At 47.3% G+C, this 24,825-nt stretch overlaps 1 pseudogene; it reads right to left on the bottom strand.

The window, feature by feature from the left end:
• Positions 1–301: 301 nt before the first annotated feature.
• Positions 302–622, bottom strand: LOC147685205 (large ribosomal subunit protein eL37-like; annotated as a pseudogene).
• Positions 623–24,825: the final 24,203 nt, after the last annotated feature.

The following is a 24,825-nucleotide window of genomic DNA, read 5'->3' as shown; positions in this document are numbered from 1 at the left end:
TATTGTGCGGATGCCTGCCCTGATCTCACCAGTGCGTTGCGAGGAGGCTCTTTACCTCCTGGTGTATTGCGCGGATGTCTGCCCTGATCTCACCAGTGCGTTGCATGGAGGATCTGTACCTCCTGGAGTGTTGCGCGGATGTCTGCCCTGATCCCACCAGTGCGTTGCGAGGAGGCTCTTTACCTCCTGGTTTATTGCGCGGATGTCTACCCTGATCTCACCGGTGCGTTGCTAGGAGGCTCTGTACCTCCAGGTGTGTTGCCCGGATGTCTGCCCTGATCTCACCAGTGCGTTGCAAGGAGTGGCATTTTTTTATTTAACAAAATATTTCTGAGGAACTGGATGCTGCAACTGCTGCCCTCTTCGGTTTTGGTGTTGCGCCCTCACGGAATCCATTCCTGAATCTACGGTAGACAACCTTCAAGTGTCTCATACGGCCGGTACCTGTGGTGTTGCGTCTCTTAGCCTTCACACTCCAGTTATACTTTCTCTTGCGCTTGGCGGGATATCCGCACTTGCCACAGGTACATTTCTGAAGATGGTACGCCTTTGAACCACAACGACGGCACAGTGTGTGCGTCTTGTTTCAGCGTTTGCCAAATGATGACCTTCCCTTCGTCATCTTGCCACAATGGCCGATACGATAGAGGAGTGGTCTGCGAGATTTAAGTTGCCAGGAAGTTGTTGTTATTTGCGATCAGGTAAGCAGCATTTTGTTTATAATTTTATTTGCATGTGTATCCCGTCTCATGTCGTCTCCCTTTTTGTACGTGTACCCCGTCTCATGTCGTCTCCCTGTTTGTTTTACGTCTTTGTGTGTGTCTTTGCTGTCGTCTCTACATGCCCATGTTGTGGATGTTTCTCTTTGCACGGCATCGCTCATGCTCAGCACCCGGGCCCCGGGGGTCAATTCTTCCCGCTCCACTTCCTCGTCCCCCGCCCACCAACCACAGCAGGCTCCCTTACTTGGAGAAATTTGCCGACTGTGTGAGTACGACTAGAGTACATTAAGAGGTATAGGTACACGCCACAGCCAATCCGCGCTTCGGAATTCTGTGTGGTGAACTAGGATTGGCTGAGAACCAATGTTCCAATGGTAGGTTACCTTACACACTTTACAGTAACAGTACCTCCTATTTCCAGACTAGTCCTGGAGTATGGTCAGAGGTGGTGTTTGTGATGCAATGCGGAAGTGCTAACACAGGAACAGATAGTGTGTGGAACCCACGGACCGTCCGTGTAAGTACCAGACAGGAGGTAACTTTAGCAGGGTCCGTACGCGCTGACCGACATATAGAAAGCGCAATCATAACAGTATGGAGATGTGCCGGTGCAAACGCGTTCAACCAATGCCACCGCTACTATACGCCACAAACGTCGCACATAGGCTGATGGATTATGGGATGAATCCGGGGTTATCAATATGCGGTTTTAGTTGGGTGGATGGGAGTGAATGTACAGATGGATGAATTAACACATAGTGATTACATTGTTCAGCGTCGGCGTGAGTATGGGGGATGGATGTAGATGTGGGGGAGAGACTCATTTTAGGTTCGCGGATTTTAGCGAAATTAAAATAATGTGGCAGAGCAGAACTGTAATCTTTTTAACTTGTGTTTAAAACAAAGTACTGTCACATTAAGATCAGTGCAGTTTAACGTAGTTTCTGTGGTTGTTACATATACCGGCCCGTGTTTTAACTCTGCCAGCATTTCCGTTCATGGGGGGCCGATCCATAACATGATTGTATTATAATTGAATTTGCATCGCGCTTACGAGGCGAAGAAGCGCTTTACTGGATCAACACGCTATTCTGAAGCCCAAAGTTAGTTACCTGCCTCCAGTGTGTGGGGTGAACTATTGATGGTGGAGTGATGCTATGCTGCTGTCAGATAGGGATAGGAAGACGGCAGTGCACGGCACACTTGTGTAGAAATAGATGGGGTTTTTGAGTGGAAATGAGTGCCCTAGCCTTGCGCTGCACCTGCCTCGCCCTGCTGTGCAGAGTTTAGCTGCTATGCAGAGGAGAGCTGCTGTGCAAGTTTTAGCTACTGTGCTAAAGTGATCAGTGCGCCAGTCGTGCTCTGCAGACTTGTGTGGAAACAGAGGTGGTGAAAACAAAGGCTCCGCTCTTGTGTTGCACCTGCCTCGCTCTAGTATGCAGGGGGTAGCTCAGCTGCTGTGCAGGGGTTAGCTGCTGCTCAGGGTTTAGCTGCTGTGTGTGTGGCTGTGTGTGTGTGGCTCTCTGTATGTATGTATGTGTGTGGCTGTGTGTGTGGCTCTCTGTATGTGTGTGTGTGTGGCTGTGTGTGTGTCGCTCTCTGCATGTGTGTGTGTGGGAGCGACAGCAGCGTGAGAGCGACAGCAGTGTGAGAGAGACAGCAGTGTGAGTCTTCTAGGGAGAGCATGGTGTGTGAGAGGCAGCAGTGTGAGTCTTCTAGGGAGAGCATGGTGTGTGGGAGAGCATGGTGTGTGAGAGGCAGCAGCGTGTGAGAGACAGCAGTGTGAGAGACCTTTTATTTATGTCTTGGTTTTTGAAACATAAATAAAACGCATTGTTATCTGCAATATCATTAGCTCAAACTCGCGTAAATATGCGACCTATTGCATTGCAAATGCTATAGGGCTCGCATTTGCGAGAGATTAAGCTATTGGCATTGTAAATGACAACTCCATTTATTTATTTATTTTCAAAACCAACACATAAAAAAAATTGTCATTTACAATGCCAATAGCTCAAACTTTTCAAAAGGCGAAACCATTGCATTGTAAATGCTTGTTTAATCACTGCTACCGGGCCAGGCCGCATTCAAATGTCACGTCGGGGCCTCGTGCTCGCCAGCGCAACTCCTGCACGCTCTGAAACCACTACCACCAGCCCGCATTCAAACATAGTGCCGGGACCTAACGCTCACCAGTGCGATCCCCAATGCTCTATCCTTAGCTTTCAAGAATGAGGCTTACGGAACCGCAGCAACGCTGCCAGCGTGAGCGTGAGCCTCATTTCAGCTAAATTCTACTATACCTTTGGTCCGTGGGCTGGTCTGCATGCCTCCTTCCTCGGATGGGGTCGGGGAGGAGGGTACCATACTATCCCTGTGCGGCCTCAGCTGCAAATGCGACCTCACTGGAAGACTTTCGATTACGAGGTACACCTCAATAACCGAGTTGCTTTCACCAAAACGACATTTGGCAAGCTTTTTCAGCACGAAGATCACAGAGGCTGCCTCCTGCTGCTCCTAGTACTTCATAAAATTAACCATACATGCCGACCTGTATTTCTAATCCCTCATCTACAGGGAATTATTTTTTTATATTATACTATTGTCTGGTCAGCAATTAGATTATTTTTAGTTGAGGGAAAATTAGAGGAGATAGATAATAGGGTTATATAATAAGAAATTAGAAACCCTTTCACAAAACCAAGTATGCAATCAATCTGGGTGTTCCTCTTGGCCTAATAAGACCCAGAGAAAAAGACCATCAGGTGACGAACACTCACGAAAAAATTAAGAAATCAAAAGAAAGAATTGAGGGTTTACCGGAGGAAGCTGGTGATGAACTCAGTGTGTGTGACACTGTGGCTGGGCATGAAGAAGGCCCAGTTGTCCCAATATCTAGCAAGTCTGCTAATGATGAGACATATGAACCAGAGCTGAAATAGTCCTGCCTTCAGAGTTTGACTCTGACTATGAAGACTCTCCCACGATAAAAAAAAGGGACATCTGATGAGGCATCAAAGGCTTCTGGGTCTTAGATGGGGATTCTTGACCCTCTAGGGGACAATATGTTTAACCCCCTCCTTATAAAACATCCCCTGTCACCTGAATGGACCCCTTCTCAGCACGTGGCTGAATATACAACCTTCTGGCTAAGAATGGAAATTCCTAAAGAAGCGAGTTCTCGTCTAAGCTCCGAATGCCCTCGGTTATCCCTCCCTGATAAAATAACAGTTATACCCAAACTTGACCCAAAGTTGTAACATTCATTAACAAAGGCAGAAAAGACCCTAGAAGGGGCCTAGATAGAGGTTTAAAGTCCTGCCAGGACCGACTACTGGACATCATTAGCCCTCTTACCAAGATCTTTGAGATGGCTGAGACCGCTTACCTGGGCGAATCACAAGTGGACCCCAAGGAATTGCGCGAGTGGCTCAGAGAGCAGTTTGCCTTCTAGGTAACGCGAACACGGATCTTTCAAATGAAAGAAGCAAGAGTATCCACCTCAAGCTTGACCCCAAACTAATGGAGCATATCAATAAAGAAGGAGGACCTTCCTCTCAGGGCCAACTTTTTGGCGAAGATTTTGTTAAAGAAATGGCAAAGTATGTAGGTATTTTCAGATCTTTTCAATTACAGAGTTTTTGGAAGGGCCAGGCGAACAAGGGGTCAGTTCCCCGGCCGAGGGATACCTTCCTCAAGACCCTACATGGCACAAGGGAACATATTTTTTTAACTTTCCCATGGCTCTTACTCAAACTTCTACCCCCAAAGACAAAGAGACAGTTTCAGAAACACCAGAGGTGACAGAAGACAAACAAGCATTTACAATGCAATGGTTTCGCCTTTGGAAAAGTTAGAGCTATTGGAATTGCTCATGACATTTCTTTTTTTTTTGTTTACTTATAAATAAATGGCATTGTTATTTACATTGCCAATAGCTCTCTCAGCCCACACAGCTCGCTCAGCTCTCACAGCCCACACATCCCACACAGCTCTCACAGCCCACACAGCTCTCACAGCCCACACAGCTCTCACAGCTCTCACAGCCCACACAGCTCTCACAGCCCACACAGCTCTCACAGCCCACACAGCTCTCACAGCCCACACAGCTCTCACAGCTCTCACAGCCCACACAGCTCTCACAGCCCACACAGCTCTCACAGCCCACACAGCTCTCACAGCCCACACAGATCTCACAGCCCATACAGCTCTCACAGCCCACACAGCTCTCACAGCCCACACAGCTCTCACAGCCCACACAGCTCTCACAGCCCACACAGCTCTCACAGCCCACACAGCTCTCACAGTCCACACAGCTCTCACAGTCCACACAGCTCTCACAGCTCTCACAGTCCACACAGCTCTCACAGTCCACACAGCTCTCACAGCCCACAATGCAGCAATCACATAACACTACACATGCCTTCACAACACACCAATTAAAGAAAACTCCCAATTTAAGACGGTTTGTATTGTTCACAAGTCATTCCATGGAAACAACACTGGATATTTAACTTAAGTCTCCATCAACCACAAACCAACAAGGCACCAATGATTAACAATTAAAAGAGGGTTGTTGTCCTGGGCAAATCCAGTGGGTAAAGCTCATTCCTGTGCCAGAAACCAATACCTGAATGGTTTGGAGGACTGAATAAAGGGTCACAGTCGTGCCTGATTTAGCAGGAACAAGTTCCATACCCTATGTCAACGAGCTGTGCCAGGTGAAGTAGACGGAGTGATTAGAACTGTACCAAATAAGGGTAGAGAGACTGGGGAGTAGCTCTGCACAGATGCTTTTACTGCTGTGTGGTGACAATCGAGTGTCAGTTTTAAGGTGAGAAAGAACCACACACGGTGTCAGAGGTCAGTGCTCTGTTGTATGCGAGATCAACGGCCACAGTTGTACCTGTGGTTGTATCTGGTATGACATGAGTAATTAACGTGTGTGCAGAAAAGAGCAATGTTATGTCGGAGTATTGTGGCTACATGCTATGCAACTGTGATAAGGAGAGCTGTGCCCAGAGTTAAATTAGGGGTGTGTGGCTTTACGCAATATTGAGTAAGAGGTGTAGAGCTGCAAATCGTGCCTGGCTGCAGTCACTGCAATCGTGCCCAGGTGGATGACTGCTGAATCCTGAGGGGGTCCTGGTGGAAGTGGGTGCCAGTGGGGAGTGAGCGGTGATTTTGGGAAGGGTCACAACTGTAACTGGTGTGACAGATGTGAGGGTCACAATACAGTGTATGGTGGCAGTGGCCTAAGGAGATGATGTACTCAATGTTATTGAAGGGATTAGGACTGTGTGCTCAATGCTGTAAACTGGTCATGGCTGCCCTTGGAGTGAGGGGTGGGTGGTAACTAATGCAGGGGGCAGTGCCCGGTGTCGGGGGGGGCAGGCCCGAAAGAGAGACCGCCTCTGGCCCAGGCATATCAATGGGTTGCTCACCTCAGACACTTCTTCCTCGTCACTCCCGGAGCCCCCACATCCTCCCGGGGATAGCACAGCAGCCGCCAGCTTAAAGTCCAGCCGGTCGTTCCCAGCGTCACCGAAGAGCCTGAGAGCAGCAGACCCTTGGGCGGGCACAGGAGACCGCGGTATTACGGAATCTATCTCATCTTCGAAGCCGTCGGGCAGCAGCTCGGACCCGGCCTGTGTCATGTCCGCCGCTGCTCCCGCGCTGCCAGAAGCCCTAAGTGCGGTGCAAGTCCCGGGTAAAGCACTGTGGGAGCAGACCAAGCCTTCCAGCAGGAACTGCCCTCACCTAGCATGACGCACGCAAGCCCCACCCAGCAGCCACTTCCCTTTCCATGATTAGTGTGCGCAGAGATTTTCAGTACGCTCATAGGCCAGGGCAACTGTCACTCATAAAGACGTCCGGGACAGCCATGAGACGCTTGAGGTGGGAAACCAAAACATAGGTTGAGCCATTGAAAGAATGATTATGTAAATGAACATTTAAACGATAAATCTTAACAAGCACCTACGAGGATACGGACAGCGGGAGGGAGGGGTGGGAGGGGACGGGCGGGAAAGCTCACGGACAGCGGGAGGGGGCGGGGAGGCACACGGAGGGGGGCGGGAATGGACAGTGCATCTGACCTGAGCTCCAGAAACAAATCACTTTCAGTGAAAGGGAAGGGAACGGGAAAAAACGAAACTCCGCCCATGGAAAAAATCTCGTGAACGCCCCCGAATCTGGTCCGGCCTTGACGGACAGATCTCTGTTCCAATGGCTAGCCTCCATTTATGGAGCTAGCCAATGGAACAGAGGGCGGGACTAAGAGTACACTGTAAGAGACATAAGATTTCTCTGGGGGCGGAGCTAAAGCTCCGTGCCCGCTCTGGGGGCGGAGCTAAAGCTCCGTGCCCCAGGCGAAACCTAAAAAACGAATCTTCAAAATGTACCATACACATGTCTGGATCCACACTTTCAGCCTCCTGGGAACTTTCGCACTAATGTAGGTACTTCTTAGGTTCACCAGATTCCCCTACCCTTCCCCTCCCTGTTCCTCTTCACCTAGTTCGCCATATTCTATTTTTTTCCCCTAGCTCTTTGCTTGATCGTCACAACATTTTCTCTTATTCTATTGTTATAGTCTGACTGTAATGGCTTGTATACCGTGCTGGTCTTTCATACCTGCCTAATCCTGTATGATCTAATGTTCATGCCATTGCAGTTTTGATGTACACCTGTTTTATTCCATAATTTCAATAAAAAAATGTACCTACTTTGTGCAGCACCTTGTAGATTACTGCAAGGCTGTGGATGCTCATAGTAGGGCATTTAATACGAGCAGCCTTGTGCTTACTTGTATTCTGAAACAATATGGTGAAACTGATCTGAAGCCGCCTTGTCTTGCTAGGCCCTATAATCTCCACCAAAGGTAACAAGCATTTGCAATGCAATGGTCTCGGCATCATTAATGGTAGAGCTATTGGCATTGCTCATGACATTTTTTTTTTCTTTAAATCACAAATAAATGGCATTGTCATTAACATTGCCAATACACAGCACTCTGCACTCAACAGCACACAATGCTCTGCACACTCACTGCTCTGCACACTCACTCTGCACTCACTGCTCTGCACACTCACTGCTCTGCACACTCACTCTGCACTCACTACTCTGCACACTCACTCTGCACTCACTACTCTGCACTCACTACTCTGCACACTCACTCTGCACTCACTCCTCGGCACTCACTCCTCTGCACTCACTCCTCTGCACTCACTACTCTGCACTCACTACTCTGCACTCACTACTCTGCACTCACTACTCTGCACTCACTACTCACTATTCTGCACTCACTACTCTGCACTCAGCACTCACTACTCTGCACTCACTACTCTGCACTCACTACTCTGCACTCACTACTCTGCACTCACTACTCTGCACTCAGCACGCACTACTCTGCACTCAGCACTCACTACTTACTACTCTGCACTCACTACTCTGCACTCAGCACTCACTACTCACTACTCTGCACTCACTACTCTGCACTCACTACTCTGCACTCACTACTCTGCACTCACTACTCTGCACTCACCACTCTGCACTCACTACTCTGCACTCACTACTCTGCACTCAGCACTCACTACTCTGCATTCACTACTCTGCACTCAGCACTCACTACTCACTACTCTGCACTCAGCACTCACTACTCACTACTCTGCATTCGCTACTCTGCACTCAGCACTCACTACTCACTACTCTGCACTCAGCACTCACTACTCACTACTCTGCATTCACTACTGACAGACAGAGAATGATCAGCCATGAATAGAGAGTATGACAGTAGGTTTGAAATCAGTGTGAGGTTTAATGGGTTGTCCTGATTACATGTGGATGTTGTGCAAGTATTAAGCAGTGAGTGGTTAGAGGACAACTGCAAGTACAGATGAAGCTGATTGCTAATGTACAGTTAATAGTCTCCAACAATGATGACAAAAATGTTGGGTACTATTGATTCAAGGACACTGTCAATGTTTGTAGCACCTGAAGAGAATTAGAGAAGCAGGACATTAGCCATGAACTAGGTGATTATCATTGCTAAATGGTATTTGAAGAAGAAAGATCGATAGGTGCCTCATTAGGAACAGGACAATACCTACACCGGCACCTTTGTTTATCAGCTGTGGGAAGTCAGAAATGTTTGCATTGGTAACATGGAGAGCTGTATGTCAAACAACCTCGGTCGACGAGGGCTGGGCACCGAGCGGATGGTTGAACCCTGCCCGAGCAGAGCCAAGATGGCGTCGGTGGAACCTGCGATGTGTCGGTGACGACACGGAGAGCGGGCCGGTACGGCGGAATTGAAGTGCTGTGGTCCTTCAGAGACAATGGCCCAACCCGTGGTTATTGGCTGGATCAATCAATCATATGCTCACAGTTGATCACTTCTGAGATTAAACGAGGATTAAAGCTATTTACCTCTAAAATGATTAAATCATAGAATATTCATTCCATTAGAAAAGCAACCACCTATCACAACTCATTTATTTACAATAAGGAGTTTTAATAGAGTACTCCAAACACAGCGAAACATTTATTTATATACATTTGTACAGTATTCACAGCAAACGGTAAAGGAAAGAGCTAGTGCTTCTATAAGGGTGCCGGAAAAAGAAGAAAGTAGTGGTTTAAAGAAAAAGGGGGTGTAAGCCTCAACGAAAAAGTGACATAAGATTTTAGTTAACTTAAGGCAAAAGCTGGTATTTATCCAACGTATTAGGTAAACAGGCCACTATTGGTATTGTTCAAATTTTTAAACAATCATACAGTCTTGACTAGCATGTATAATGTTCAGGGGAGTAGTGGTCCTGGTTATTGGAAGGGGGGCGTCGACGTTTCGACCCGTCTTGGGGTGCAAGGGTAACTGGGAACCTCGACCTGCGGGTCTTCCTCAGGACGTAAAAGGCAAAGCCTTCGTACCGTAGCTAAAACGCTGTCTGCCCAATTTGCTTTAATGTGAAGTTCGCCATCCTCATGTTTCTCGAAGGACGTGAAGGGAATGGCCACAATCACACTCCAATTTATTGGTTGTAGACCGTCAACACAGAAATTCGGTTGTGTAATTCAACAGTGTTGATACTGTTCTCATGCACGGAATCGTGCTTTTTACTTCTCCAGTATTATCCTCAAAGGGAAATATTCACAAGAGTGGACGATGTCCCAAAGTTCAATTGCCAAAGTGCACTTCTAAGCTGGCCAGTCAGTGTCAACAACCCAACTGCCCGCGCGCACTCCTTGCAACCAACGTCGCGGCCATCGCGCTGACATGTGAATGACACTACGTGCGTTCCGAGCTTGGCGAGCCGACATCAACCAAACAACCACTCGCACGCACATTTTGGCAATTGAACTTTGGGACATCGTCCACTCTTGTGAATATTTCCCTTTGAGGATAATACTGGAGAAGTAAAAAGCACCGTCAGATGCCAGGACTAAGCTATATTCTTCGTTACTCCACGGTGATATCGATACATGAACACTTGCAGTAATAGACGATTCCGTGCATGAGAACAGTATCAACACTGTTGAATTACACAACCGAATTTCTGTGTTGACGGTCTACAACCAATAAATTGGAGTGTGATTGTGGCCATTCCCTTCACGTCCTTCGAGAAACATGAGGATTGTGAACTTCCCATTAAAGCAAATTGGGCAGACAGCGTTTTAGCTACGGTACGAAGGCTTTGCCTTTTACGTCCTGAGGAAGACCCGCAGGTCGAGGTTCCCAGTTACCCTTGCACCCCAAGACGGGTCGAAACGTCGACGCCCCCCTTCCAATAACCAGGACCACTACTCCCCTGAACATTATACATGCTAGTCAAGACTGTATGATTGTTTAAAAATTTGAACAATACCAATAGTGGCCTGTTTACCTAATACGTTGGATAAATACCAGCTTTTGCCTTAAGTTAACTAAAATCTTATGTCACTTTTTCGTTGAGGCTTACACCCCCTTTTTCTTTAAACCACTACTTTCTTCTTTTTCCGGCACCCTTATAGAAGCACTAGCTCTTTCCTTTACCGTTTGCTGTGAATACTGTACAAATGTATATAAATAAATGTTTCGCTGTGTTTGGAGTACTCTATTAAAACTCCTTATTGTAAATAAATGAGTTGTGATAGGTGGTTGCTTTTCTAATGGAATGAATATTCTATGATTTAATCATTTTAGAGGTAAATAGCTTTAATCCTCGTTTAATCTCAGAAGTGATCAACTGTGAGCATATGATTGATTGATCCAGCCAATAACCACGGGTTGGGCCATTGTTTTTGATAATACTGATTACCCAGGTCCAACAACCGTTTTGGGTTACCCCATTTTTTATAATGGTGGTCCTTCAGAGAGCAGCGGTGCGGATCCCAGAGCAGACCGAACAGAACAGCTAAGGAGGCGATCGCAGGGCGGCGAGTATTGAGGAAGCCGCTTTGCCCCCGGGAACGCCTGGTGACGCCGTGGCTGTAGAGGAAGAGGCAGACAGCAGTCGGCGGCGCTTAATGCTGTCGGAGACCCGCTGGGATATAGCTGGAGTCACCCCTGCCTGGAGCCCAAGACTGAGAGGCTTACTAAAGGGCTGACCAGAGGCTCTAGCCGCCATCGTGGGAAACGTGTTGAGCAGGGGAGCGGTGGAGACCCCAGCACTCATTCATGCCGGCCCCGGAACGGGCGCTCCGCCTCAACAATTCCACAGGTGTCTATGCTGAAGTTGGTGGATTGGGGGTGCCAAAGATGCTGGGAGGTGCCTCTGCGAGAGCGGGTCTTGTACTCACGACGGTATTGGATGGCGGAGGTCAGGGCAGCGGTGTAGCCAGTGGGGGTGCTGCAGAGCGGGGAAGAGACCCTCCGACTTCAGAGATTGGGTCCGCGGTGTAGGCTGGAGGTATGGCGGGGCATCCTGTTTACTGCCATGGTTGTGCTGCGGCTGGAAGTCGGGCACGGTCGCCTGTGACGGGGGCGGGGCCACGTCCAGACCGGAAGAGGAGGCAGGCGGAGTGAAATGCGTCTTGCGCCCGGGGCTCCTGTGAGCGGTGTGGAGCCCCGGGGCCGCGCCAGCAGGAGGTTGGGCGCCGCGTGCTGAGCAGAGTCCCCGACATTGGCCAGGTAAGTTCCAAAAGGCTGGGGGGGCTTGGTGCACTTGTGTGTGTGTGTGTGTGCGTGTATGCTCGTGTGTGTATGTATGTGTGCGACGGTGACGGCGGGGGAGGGAGGGAGGGAGGGAGGGAGGGGGGGCCTCGGTGCACTTGTGTGTGTGCGCGTGTGTGTGTATGTGTCAGGGGTGGTGTCTCTGTATGTATGTATGTATGTGCGTGCGTGCATGGGCGCTTGTGTGTGTGTGTATGCGCATGCGTGTGTGCTGCTTGAGCTTCCCAGGAGACAGCGCCTGGCCACAGCGCGCGTTCCAGTTACAAATCGGCTCGAAGGATGCGCATGGCTGAAACTGTCTCCTGGGAAGCATAGTCGCTAACAAAAGATCTCGGCGGAGACGCGCTTCCGCGCGTTGAGCCGAGACCTAAAAATCCCTAGGCTAAACAGCGTGCATGTGTGCCTGGTGTTGGAGCGGAACCCCATATTAATGTATGGCTTGATCTGTGGGCATCGACAGGGAATGACTCTCTTGCAGATGGGCATACTTTGCAATGCTATTTAAGGAAGCTATAACCAGTTGGACACCTAATTGGTGGTCCGAGGAACTGGGACGAGTGCCATCCCCAAAACCTGTGGTTAATAACCTTGGGGTCCTAATCGACAACAAACTAAACCTGTCGGAGCATGTTGCTGCAACTATGCGAACATGCTACCATGCACTTAACCTACTTCGTAGAGTCTTACATCTCCTCCCCTCCTCCACACGTAAAACCCTGGTACATGCTTTAGTTCTAAGCCGTCTGGACTACAGCAATGCCCTGCTGATCTCTGCAAAGGAATCCTACCTGAGCAGTCTTCAAGTGGTACAGAATACGGCTGTACGCCTAGTAACAAGTGCTCCCCCCTACACCGCAAATTACACTGGTTGCCCATTCGCAGAAGAATTTTATTCAAAATCAGCTGTTTGGTATTTAAAGCCTTGAACAAAATGTGACCTAAATATCTGGTGGACAAACTAGTCAGATATATTCCGTCGCGAACCCTCTGTTCAGGAGGCAAGGCTCTTCTGTCCGTCCCGCAAATAAAACAAACCAGACTAACAGGCGAAGCGTTCTCCTACCTAGCCCCTCAAATCTGTAACCAACTAACTTTGGACATTCATCAATGCACTAACTAAATGTCCTTCAGAAAAAAACGAAAAACCTCACTGTTCTGAGCCTCCGACCCTGCCGTCTCAAATGCGTCCTAAACGCGGAGATATCCCAACCGGGGTGATTCATGTGCTCTACAAATGACATAAATAAATAAAAACCCAATTAATTGGGATGTGTTGAGTTTGACTAGCTAAAACCTTAACCAATACCAACTTCCCTGGAATAACATACAGTGTATTTGTAAAGCGCACGTTCACCCGTGGGCATCTTGGCGCTGAATAGAAGATGTTTATTGTTACCTGACTTTATTTATTCATTCTTTCTTCTGCGGTTGTAATTGAGTAGCGTGTATTGGCTAGTAAGAGCATCTGTTGTGCACATTGCTTTGAAGTGGCATAAATGCAGAATGAAGCACAAATTGTAAGTAAGCAGTGGCAAAGCCAATAGGTCTTTAGCAGTGGAGTGCTGACGTATTGGGTTTGCTAATGTGGGGTGAGTGCTGACGTATTGGGTTTGCTAATGTGGCCCTACTATTAAATGTAATGGAATTGAATCTGCAACATTGGAGGGAAGTCTTACCAGGTCTTGCCACAAATTTATGTCGTACCACACCAGAAAATAGCAGTTACTGTTTAACTCACTGGAAATCTTGCAAACATTCAATCATTTTATATGTTTAGTTCTCCTTTTGCAATCAAAATAACCAAACACCATCAGCCTTTTAAGGGGCAAGATTGCCCTTGTGACAAATGAAACTGATAGCTTGAGGAATGATAGCTTATTCCCTTTAGAATAAAACATCAAAATTGGCAACATGCAGTAAAGGAGCATGTCCAAATTTGTGAAAGTAAGGAGACAGTTAATAATTACATTACAAGTGGCCACTTGTTTAGTGTTTGCAATAAAAGTGCCAAAAGAAAACATGAATTAATAATATAACAATGAAAAAGGTGGGAACAAATGAAGGCTTATCTTTTACTTATGTGCTTGAACCTTGACAGCATTCTTTGGACTCTAGCGCCCCTGACAACAAAGACAGCAGGACTCAAACCTTTCCTTTCAGACCAAGCATCTTAGAACTTAATATTTAGCCCCCTGGCAAGACTCAACAAATGGGTAAAAGTTGTCAGCATTAAGGGAATTGCCATAAGCCCAATTAAAAGAAATTAGCTGCACTTTTTAGTTGTACAAACTCAGCTAGGGCAAGCTGTTATAAAGTAGTGGCACTCAGTTAACGAAGGTGCAATGTACTCATAACGCAGGTCCAGACAGCAGTGCAACCTTATTTAGATGGCAAAATTGAATTCCATTAAAGTGAAAACGCTAAGCGCACGGGGCTGAATCAATTACAGATGATTCCTTCCTTACTTTCATTGCAACAAAACTTCTAAAAAGGCAATAAAGGCAAAAACCGGATTTGCTTTACAGCATTTGGCACTCAGGCCGATGGTAAAGAAAAGCATGCATCCGAGCATGAATACTGGCTTTAGTTTTGAAAGCAAACTTTGTAAATTAAACGGTTAACGGTTAGTATCACAAATGTACGTCCTTTAGAGATCCCCCCCCCCCCCATTAACCGTCCTCTCTTAATAAAGCAACCTCTTTCATCTTTTTTAGTCCCAAAAAGCAAAGAAATTATTTTTTTGTGAGGAAACCCGCTCCTGATTACTGGCCTGTATGTTGTAAGTGGATGTGGGAGCCGGCTCATAAGAATTGTCGACTTTCGAGTGCGTTTCTCCGTAACACTTAGAGTTGCCTTTAATAAAACTAAATCCGAGACCAAAGCCTAAACAAGCACCTACGAGGACACGGGGGGGGGGGGCGGGAGAGGACATGGACGGCGGGAGGGGGGCGGGAGAGGATGAGGGGGGCAGGAGAGTATACGAACGGCGGGAGGGGGGCGGGAGAGGACGAGGGGGGTGGGAGAGTACACGAACGTCGGGAGGGGGGCGGGAGAGGGGCGGGAGAGGACGAGGGGGGCGGGAGAGTACACGAACGGCGGGAGGGGGGCGGGAGAGGATGAGGGGGGCGGGAGAGTACACGAACGGCGGGAGGAGGGCGGGAGAGGACGAGGGGGGCGGGAGAGTACACGAACGGCGGGAGGGGGGCGGGAGAGTACACGAACGGCGGGAGGGGGGCGGGAGAGGACACGAACGGCAGCCGGCTCATGAGAATTGGCGACTTTCGGGTGCGTTTCTCCGGAACACTTAAAGTTGCCTTTAATAAAACTAAATCAGAGACCAAAGCCTAAACAAGCACCTACGAGGACACGGGGGGGGGGCGGGAGAGGACACGAACGGCGGGAAGGGGGCGGGAGAAGACGAGGGGGGCGGGAGAGGACACGAACGGCGGGAGGGAGGCGGGAAACGTGCACAGGACAGCGAGGGGAGGGGGGACGGCGGGAGGAAGGCAGGACAGCAGCCAGCACGGCCCGGCCGGACCAGATTCGGGGGCGTTCCCGGCTTTTGGCTGACGTAGCATGATGTAGCCAAAAGCCAAAAATTCTCGGGAACGCCCCCGAATCTGGTCCGGCCATGACGGACGCCTCTCTGTTCCAATGGCTAGCCTCCATTTATGGAGTTAGCCAATGAAACAGAGGGCGGGACTAAGAGTACACTGTAAGAGACCTAAGATTTCTCTGGGGGCGGAGCTAAAAGCTCCGTTCCCCAGTCGAAACCTAAAAAGCTTCTCATCAGGTGGGTCATATGAAAGACCCTTTAGATTCCCCTATAAAGGTGGGAGGGAGACTGGCTGTAATGGCTGGATTTTCTGAGTAGGTGGGATCAGCCCCCAGGGGCCCCTCCAACCCAGCCAGAACGTACTCACCTTCTTCCCTCCTCAGGACTCCTCTATCCAGGCACCTGGTACCTACCTGAGGATGGGGAACTCGCAATATACAAGCTCATATTATTAAGAACACCACTAAATCTATAGGGATACTAAAAATACTCACTGATTACTAGGGATATCCATACCCTACACCACACTTATTCACATCAGTTGGTCTCGCGGCCACCCTGACCCAGACCGTTCTACCCTAGGGCAGATCTGACACACAATCTGGTGCGTCTACACACGGGCCTGCAGAACCCAATGCTCCCTTTTCCAAAGTGTTCGCGATCCTGCGAAACTACACACTAGTTCCACTACCTAGTGCTCTCATTTACTCAAGCCACAATCCAGTGGGTATACACACTGGTTCAACCCCCCAGTGCTCTCATTAACGCCGCATATCAACGACGACCACATTCCTATGAACACCTATACATATATATATATATATATTGGGATATTATCTCAGCTGTCTACTCGGGATGAAACTACAATAATGACTTTGAATATAATTCCAGATTATATAATGTACTCTCTGCTCTTGGCATCAAAGGTTCACTCACTCCCTATTTATGTGATCACCACTTACCTGATTGGGATTACTCATCCATTCACATATCTAGCAAACACCTAGAAGCGACATTTACCTTCAGTGAACAAGAATAGGGGCTACACACCAGTTTGTTATAAACTGGGGATTGTTTATTATAGTAATATAAACATTTATACAAATCTAACAAAGGCTATAGGTAGAACACACCACTTGAAAGAGAAGGATTACACATAACAGGAACACTCCGCTGAAAGGGAAAAGATTAAGTGTAGCTAATGTGATGAAAACAATATCACCTGATTAGTGTGAAGTCTTGTTCTAGCTGTCATCTGGGTTCCTCTCTCGTCTGTGCCTTGGCTCATCTCATGCTCTCTCTCTCTCTCCTGCACTCTTGGGTACACCTCTGCGCTGATCACTCTGTCTCTGGACTCCTCTCCCCCACACGAACTGTCTCTCCACCTTCCGTCTTCAATCTTAATGGTTCCTGCCGCTCTGATCACCGTTCATTCCACTATCTTATTCACTCTGTCTCTGCGCCAATGTCCAATTCCATCTGCTCCCATAGGTTAATCCACGAGCTCTCCTCTATCTCTTCTAAAAGGCATTACTTCAGACTCCAGCTATTCACACCTCCTCCTGATAAGCAACTGCTTCTGACTGCTTCCTTCAGTTTCAGCTCACTATTCAACTCAGCTCTTCTCCAGATTGAACCCTCTCTCTCTCTCTGCCAACTCCACTCCACTGCTGGACTCTCTGCTGGACTCTCTCCTCGACTCCCCTCTGCTTGACTCCCCTCTGCTTGACTCCCCTCTGCTTGACTCACTGACTCCGCCTCTGCACTTCACAAATATAGAATGCTGTTTCCTCATGGAAAATTCCAGCCAGCAGCTTCTTCCCACCAATCCCATGCACCAGGCTCCTTGCGCTAGACGCTCCCACAGTGGCCAGTCTGCTTGTTTCGTCTAGAGACCTGAGCCCGGGAACAATTCCTGATTAGATTCAGCTCTGGCCGGTTCTCTCCGGTCCGCTTAAGGCGAACAACAGTTATAACTATAAACATTGCTTTTGCCCTAAAAAGCCTCTCTGCTTCCATCAAGATGGAGTCTCTCTAGCTTTAGGCCTGTAGGCCTGAAAGGGGTGAAATGCTCCTTAGCTCTGTCAGAATACCTACATAAACCATACCAATATGTCTAATATGTCAAAGCCAATAGGCAATAGACAGGTTAAAGTCAAGAATAAAGGCATATTAAGCAGCTATCCTCTTCTAGGTCTGGAAAAAGGGCTTAAAAGGGCCAACACAGGCTAAGAATACCTATACTAGATGCGAGCAAGACTAATGATCTATATCACTGCTAAATAAAGCCAAAAACTCTGCCATAACACTGGCCTAGTTCTGTATGAACTGGAACTTAGTGACACAAGACCCTTGGGTGTTACAAAAGGTCAGAGGATACAAAATAGAATTCATAGACACACCTGTTCAAAACAAAACTCCAAGGGAAATAATTTTTTTGCAAGAGCACTCAAAGTTGGTAACAAAGGAAGTAGAGAACCTACTAGCCAAAGACGCCATCATGGGGGTACTAATTCCAGGGGATGGCTTTATCAGTAACATCTTCCTGTGAGAAGTTGGCCTGGCATATGTTGTCCACTATTCTAGTGGGCACCTTGCACCAGTCCAAACGACCCTTATTGATGGTAGGTTAAAGACAACCTTAATAGAAAGCTATCCAAGTGGTAGCTGTTGAGAGCGGCCTTCAGGCTAAGTCTTGAAGGAATGTAAAGCAGCTTGTTTTGCCAGTTTATAATCTCGTGAATGACCAATTGAAAGGAGAACCACCCCAGGTATATATATAAAATATATGTATTGATTCTAAACACATCCCTCTAGTCTCTTTATGAGGCTAGAGGCAAAAGTACATTCAGTAAACTTAATTAGCACACAGTAAATTAGCACAATATAAGTTGAGCCCTAGACCAAACCATATATCATTAAAGTGGTTTAAGAACCATGACTTGAATGCATACAAGGCCTAGAGGCTTTAGAACTGATGAAGCCACCAGGAACCACACAAGTTAGTGACACAGGGGATGCGTGCAGTGTCTAAACACAGCTGCGAACCACCAATAACTTCTATGGGGAAATTGGCAGTTGGAAATTCAAAGATACAGGACACTTGGAAGAGGACTTGGAGCAAACCTCTTTAGAACTAGGAGGTTCCAGAGTCAACACCCACGGGAGCACCAGAGTACTCGAGTTACCTCACCCAGGGAAGCCGGGTTCATAGGTGTCTTTTCGTGTCGGGTTTCGTCGTCGTTTTCAATGGCGATCTGCTGTAAAGTGCTGCTGGCATCCAAGTGGAAAGGGTCCGGGTGGATCCAAGCCTGGATCAAGGATGAGAAGAACATGAAAGCAGAGGGGACAGTCTGGGTCACTTGCCAGTGACCAGGAAGGCAATGAGCGAGCGGATGCCCACCGATGTCGGGTGATTTCAGGTGAAGAAGGTGAAGCTTGACTCTTCAGCCACGAGGTCCTGGAGACGTCGACAACAACAAGGAGTTGGAGTTGAGCTGTCTCACAAAAGGATGTCGAGTGCTGCGATGCCGGTGTCCGGATTGGACCCAACAAGCCTTGGCAACAGCAACCCACGCAGAAATCAGAGATAGGCTTCGGTGCAGACCAGCAAGCTCTGGGTGACTCACCACTTGGTAGGGAGTCAGGGCACGTCTGCAGCAACCAGGGAAGCCCACGGAAAAGTAGAGTTACCTTTGGGGGGACCCACCAGTTGACGAACCGGGGATCGCAAAGGAGCCTCAAGCAGAAATGCAAGAAGCGGGCCCATAGAACACTCTTGGAGTGAAGGCCCACAATCTTTGGTGCAGATGATGCTCAGGTCTTCGACTACAAGTAATCCTAAGCACAACTTTGGAAAAGATCGGGAAGTTAATGCACTTAGCAAATGTGCACGGTGTCAGGAGTTCCGGTTCCGCGTCACTCGTGAGGGCTGTGGGTTGCAGCTTTGCTGGGGACTCAGTTCGGCCTTAGAGAAGTCTATAAACCCTTTTCCTGGGCTGCGGGTACTTCAGAGTCCGGCGGGAGCTTCGAAGATGCAGACTGGCAAATGCTTTGTTGGTGCCTGTTTGAACAGGGTAGTCACTCCTTGACCCCAAGGGAGATTCTTCTGTCCTCTAATCGTTAGTAGTGCGTCGAAGTTCCAGGATTCTATTTCAGAGTTTCGTCCAGGTGTAGTCTAAAGTCCTGTTGCCAGGGGTCCCTTACTTATACTGAAGAAAGGGGTTGGACATACTGTGGGACCCACCTATGGGAGGGTCAGGAAAGAGGGGTGGCTACATCCATTTCCTTTGTCCAGTTTCGTTCCAGAGCAGGGGCTGAGCACCACTGCAACCGGTTTGAATTGGGCTATGCACAGGGACACCAAGTGTGCCCCCAGCATTGTCTGAAAAGCATTCTCTGAATGCACCCACCCAGCCCCAATACACTTAAGCCTGTCTGGGAGGTGGTTACACCTCCCTGTGACAGGAAACCTATAGTCCAGACCTCCCCTGCCGAAGTTTCGTCCAGCAGCAGGAGGTCAGACGTGTCTGTGGCTGTGGCATCCATTTTGTGATGCCAGGGCTCGTTTAAACTATTAATGGGCAGACCAGTGTGTACATGTCTCTCCCTCTAGAAGGGTAGAATTCTACCCCTGCCGCCAGGAGGTAGGGGGAGGGGGGGTAGGATTCCAAAGTTTTTGACATCAACCATGTTTCCATGCAGCCATTCCAAAGTTAGCATTTACAGCGAGGTTATAATGCACTTAAGTGTATATGGTCTGGCTACATCACAGAACAGCTTCAGAGAATATATTCAAAAAGCTGCATAGGGGTCCTGCCCATGCATGGGCACCCTCTCACACAAAACCAAGCACTCTGCCTTCAGGATTGATAAGGCCTGCCATAGGAGTGACTGATAGGTTTATATGTGTCAGTGATTAAAGGTAGATATAGGTAACCTATATCTTAGTAAGGGGTGCATGCATCATCTTACCCAGGCTGCAGTAGCAGTCCTGTGGTGCCATTTTGGAAGGCTCCCTAGGGGTGGCATGATACATGCTTCAGCCCCTGGTAGGCCTCTGGGGTACCTATGTCCTTAGTACCTAAGGTACCATATACTAGGGACTCACAAGGGTAACTCAGTAATCACTCTGGAGTGTACCCAATGAACATGCATCAATTTAGAGAGGAAGCAGCTAGGCTGGGGCCTGGATAGCAGGGCCCCGGCCAGACTACAGTCAGGAAACAGTGAAACACCAGCAAATAGTGGGGGTAGCCATAGTAAGCAGATCCTACTCTCCTACACTTCCCGGTAGAGAAAAAGGACTAAGGGATGAGACCAGTCATAAACCTCAAAGATTTAAGTGAATGGGTAGTCTACCGAAATTTTAAAATGGAAGAAATATATCTGTTAAGAGACATCCTAAGAAAAGCGGCTGTTTAACAAGATCAGATCTCAAGGATGCTTACCTTACTATTCCGATCTGGCCCCCTCATCAAAAATCCCTCCACTTCACATGGCAAAACAAGCTTTGGGAGTTCTCGAGCCTCCCCTAAGGACTATCCTCAGCACCTTGGTGCTTCACAAAGGTACTCCGCCCAGTAGCAGCTTGGCTCAGAGCAAAAGGGGTAATAATATACCTAGACGACATCCTGATAATGGGTGAGTTCAAGGAACTTGTATCACTACATACTCAATGGACAATAGATCTCTTAGAGAAACTAGGTTTTATAATAAATCTAAAAACATCATGCTTAACTCCAGCACAAGACACTCTGGGGCATATTAGCAAGAACCTCGTTAAAATTATCGCAGTTTTAGCGCCAGGAAACTGCCACTAAAACAGCGAAAATGGGCTTGCTAATATGCGTTATAGAATTTCAATAGAAGCCCAGGTAAGATGTGCAGGACATCTAATCTGGGCTTCTATTGGAATTCTATAACTCCTATTAGCAAGTCCATTATTGCTGTTTTAGCGGCAGTTTCCTGCCGCTAAAACGGCGATAATTTTAAAGAGGTTCTTGCTAATATGCCCCCCAGCTCCTGGGGTTCATCCTAGACACTCTTCACACAGAACTACACTTACCCAAAGAAAAGCTAAAAAAGTTACACTAAGAGTTAAAAAAAAAAGTCTTATCAGAAAAGTGTATTACTTTAAAGAATCCTGGGTCTGCTATCCTCAACCATTCAAATTGTATTCCAGGGTCCCCTCTACTATCAAGCCCTCCAAAGTCTAAAAAGAAATGTCTTTGCAAAAATGATTCTTATTCTCAAATTCTGTCCCTAGATCAGGAATCAAGGGAGGAATTAGCATGGTGGCTCAAGAATGCACAAGCTTGGAAAGGGAGGGCAATCTTCGTGCTTTGGGGAGAAACCCAAGCTAGTGATAGATTCAGATGCAAGCCTAGAGGGATGGGGAGCGAAATGCAGAAGTGCTTCCACAGTGGGATGTTGATCAAACCAAGACAAAAGAATGCACATTGATTGCTTGGAACTCTTAGCGGGCTCCTTTGCAGTCTGCAATTTCACCCAAGAGAGGATGAAATGTTGCCTAATGCTTCACATGGACTACGTTTCAGCAGTGCAATATGTCAGCAAGATGTGGGGACCATACTCCAAAGACCTAGCGCACTTAGCGAAAGACTTTTGGAGTTACTGTTTGAGCAAAGGTATATCATTTGTAGCACAACACATTCCTGGTTTGAGCAATAGAGTAGCAGACTGGTTCTCCAGGAACTTCAGAGACTCCAGCAATTGGAGACTGAACAGGGAAATATTCCTAAACATCAACACATTTGGGGTCCTTTCAAAATAGATCTTTTTGCAGACATATTGAATACTCAACTGACACAGTTTTTCAGCTGGAAACCAAACCCTCAAGCTGCTGGGGTAGACACCTTCCTATAGAACTGGAGAGGTCTAAGGCCATATGCCTTCTCGCCTTTTGCCATGTTACCCAGATTAATTCTGCAAACACGCAGATTCAGGGAAACAGTAGTAGTGATAACCCCACTTTGGAGATCCCAATCATGGTTCCCAATAATTCTGGAAATGTCAATAGACTTCCCCTTACTAATATCGAATTTCGAGAACCTTATTCTAGGCCCTCAAGGGAAAATTCATTAGAAGAAGGCTCACTCACACTGATGGCATAGAATGTTTCAGGAGACAATGGCAAATCCCTGGCCTTTCTAGCTGGTCACGTATACACTACTGGTTTACAACATAAATAACCAGCACATGGACGCGTTATGTGCAACATTTACCGAAGACACTGTCGGATCATAAAGCAGTCCTATTATCTATCAAGCTCCCTAACTAGGTGCCACCACCATTCTTATGGTGATTTAACCCCAAAGCACTCCTAGATTCACCATGCACAACTGCCATCAGACAGGCTAGTGAGTAGTATTTTCAAATGAATCAACCCTCAGTTGAAGACCCTAGTCTATTGTGGGAGGCCTTCAAAGTCACCTGTCTGTCTCAGTACAACTGTTGGCATTCTGAAAAACATACGTAACCAGCTAACCAAATGCAAAAATGAAATTAGAAGCCTAGAACAGGAACACGAGCGCACTCAAAACACGGGGAGCGCACTCAAAACACGGGTATACAGGCCCCATTAGAGAAACAATGTCTGAATAACAGGAGTTTGCAGACAACAAACTGAAATATTTATCGAGGAGGCACACAGCTAGAGCATTTGGTGAGGGTGGTAGAACAGTGCGAGTGCTAGCACACAAAATATGTTATGGACACACTGTACATGCAGTACTCAAAGTCAAAAACACATGACATCCCACGATATGACACAGAGAGCATACTGAAAGCTGTCATGCACACATATGGTGAACTATATAAATCACGTGATACAGATGACTCAAGGAAATATTAGCATATTTAGAAGGCATTGCTATAGCTTGGCTGTCGCATGGTCAAAGAGAGTATTTGACACAAGCTATCGCAATGGAAGAAGTCACATAAGTAATTACAATATTGCCCAATGGAAAAGCCCCTGTCCCTGATGGGTTTACAGGTGAATTTTATAAAGAATATGTTGATTTATTAGCCCCCCACCTCGTAGAAATGTATGGTGACGCCCATAGTAAGCAAATTCTACCCCCACACTAAGAGAAGCAGTGATCATAGCCCCTATAAAACCTGACAAGGACCCAGAAACTTGTGAATCATACAGTCCGCTATCATTAATTAACACAGATACTAAAATATTAGCTAAACTTATTGCCAAAACGTTTACAACCACTAATGCCCAATATTATCCTGCCGGATCAATCAGGGTTTTTACCCAACTGCTCAACAGCTCATAATATCCGTACTTTATTTGCACTATCCCATCAGTTAAACCCAAAGCTCAAAGCAGCAGGTAGACACTGCCAAGGCGTTCAACTCTGTCGAGTGGACATATCTTTTTACAGTATTACAAAAAATGGGCATGCCCCGGAGCCTCCTGCAGTAGATCAAAATACTACATACCGCACCTGTAGCATGAATAAAAGCGAACCAATACGTTTCAAATACAATACAAATTGCACGAGTCAGGGGTGCCCCCTATTACTCCTATTGTTTGCAATCGTGTTCGAACCACTAGCGTGCAAAATACGACAATGCCATAAAGCCAAGGCACTACAATTCCTTCAACATCCCATAAACATTTCCTTGAATGCGAATGATATGGTGCTCTATGTCGTGATCCTAAAAATAATTTATCCCCTCTAATACAGGAATATATTAAATTTGGTAGGCATTCGGGCCTCCAAATCAACTGGAGCAAATCCACATTCATCCCATTAACAGAAGTGACTAAACCACACCCAGTAGAATTTCCACTCGAGTGGCAACTGGACCTGGTTAAGTACTTAGCGATTTGGTATCATAGAGATCCTGAAATAGTCCTATGCACAAACCATGGGACAGCCATAAGAAAACTTGAAGAGAAAATTGAAAGACGGACTCAATTGCCACTATCCCTAGCAGATAGAATGCCATTGTAAAAATGATCATCCTCCCCAAATTTCTCTATCTCTTCAATAATATCCCTATTACCCCATCAAAATATATATTCCAAAGACTGAAAGCCAACATCACCAGACTCATATGAGCAGGTAAACAAGCACGAATCGAGCTCCGTGCGTTCACATTACCTTACTCAAAAGGGGGCTTCAAAGTACCAGACTTTCTACTTTATTATTTATGTGCTCAGGCGCAATATGCCCTCTATTGGTACTACCCAGTCCAATACTTGCCACATATGGCGGTTGAGGATGGGGATGCATACCCAATTCCACTCGTGAAGTAGTGTGGCTAACTGGTTAGAGGCGGCAGACCCGAGAGCAGAGGACGGCCCGGGACCAGGGTTCGATTCCCGGCGCGGCAGGTTTCTGGACCAGGGTCAG

The sequence above is a fragment of the Lissotriton vulgaris genome, chromosome 10 (genome assembly GCF_964263255.1).
Source record: "Lissotriton vulgaris chromosome 10, aLisVul1.2, whole genome shotgun sequence".
Taxonomy (NCBI): domain Eukaryota; kingdom Metazoa; phylum Chordata; class Amphibia; order Caudata; family Salamandridae; genus Lissotriton; species Lissotriton vulgaris.
Note: the sequence above shows the minus strand (reverse complement) of the source record. Positions and strands in the feature narration are given on the sequence as shown.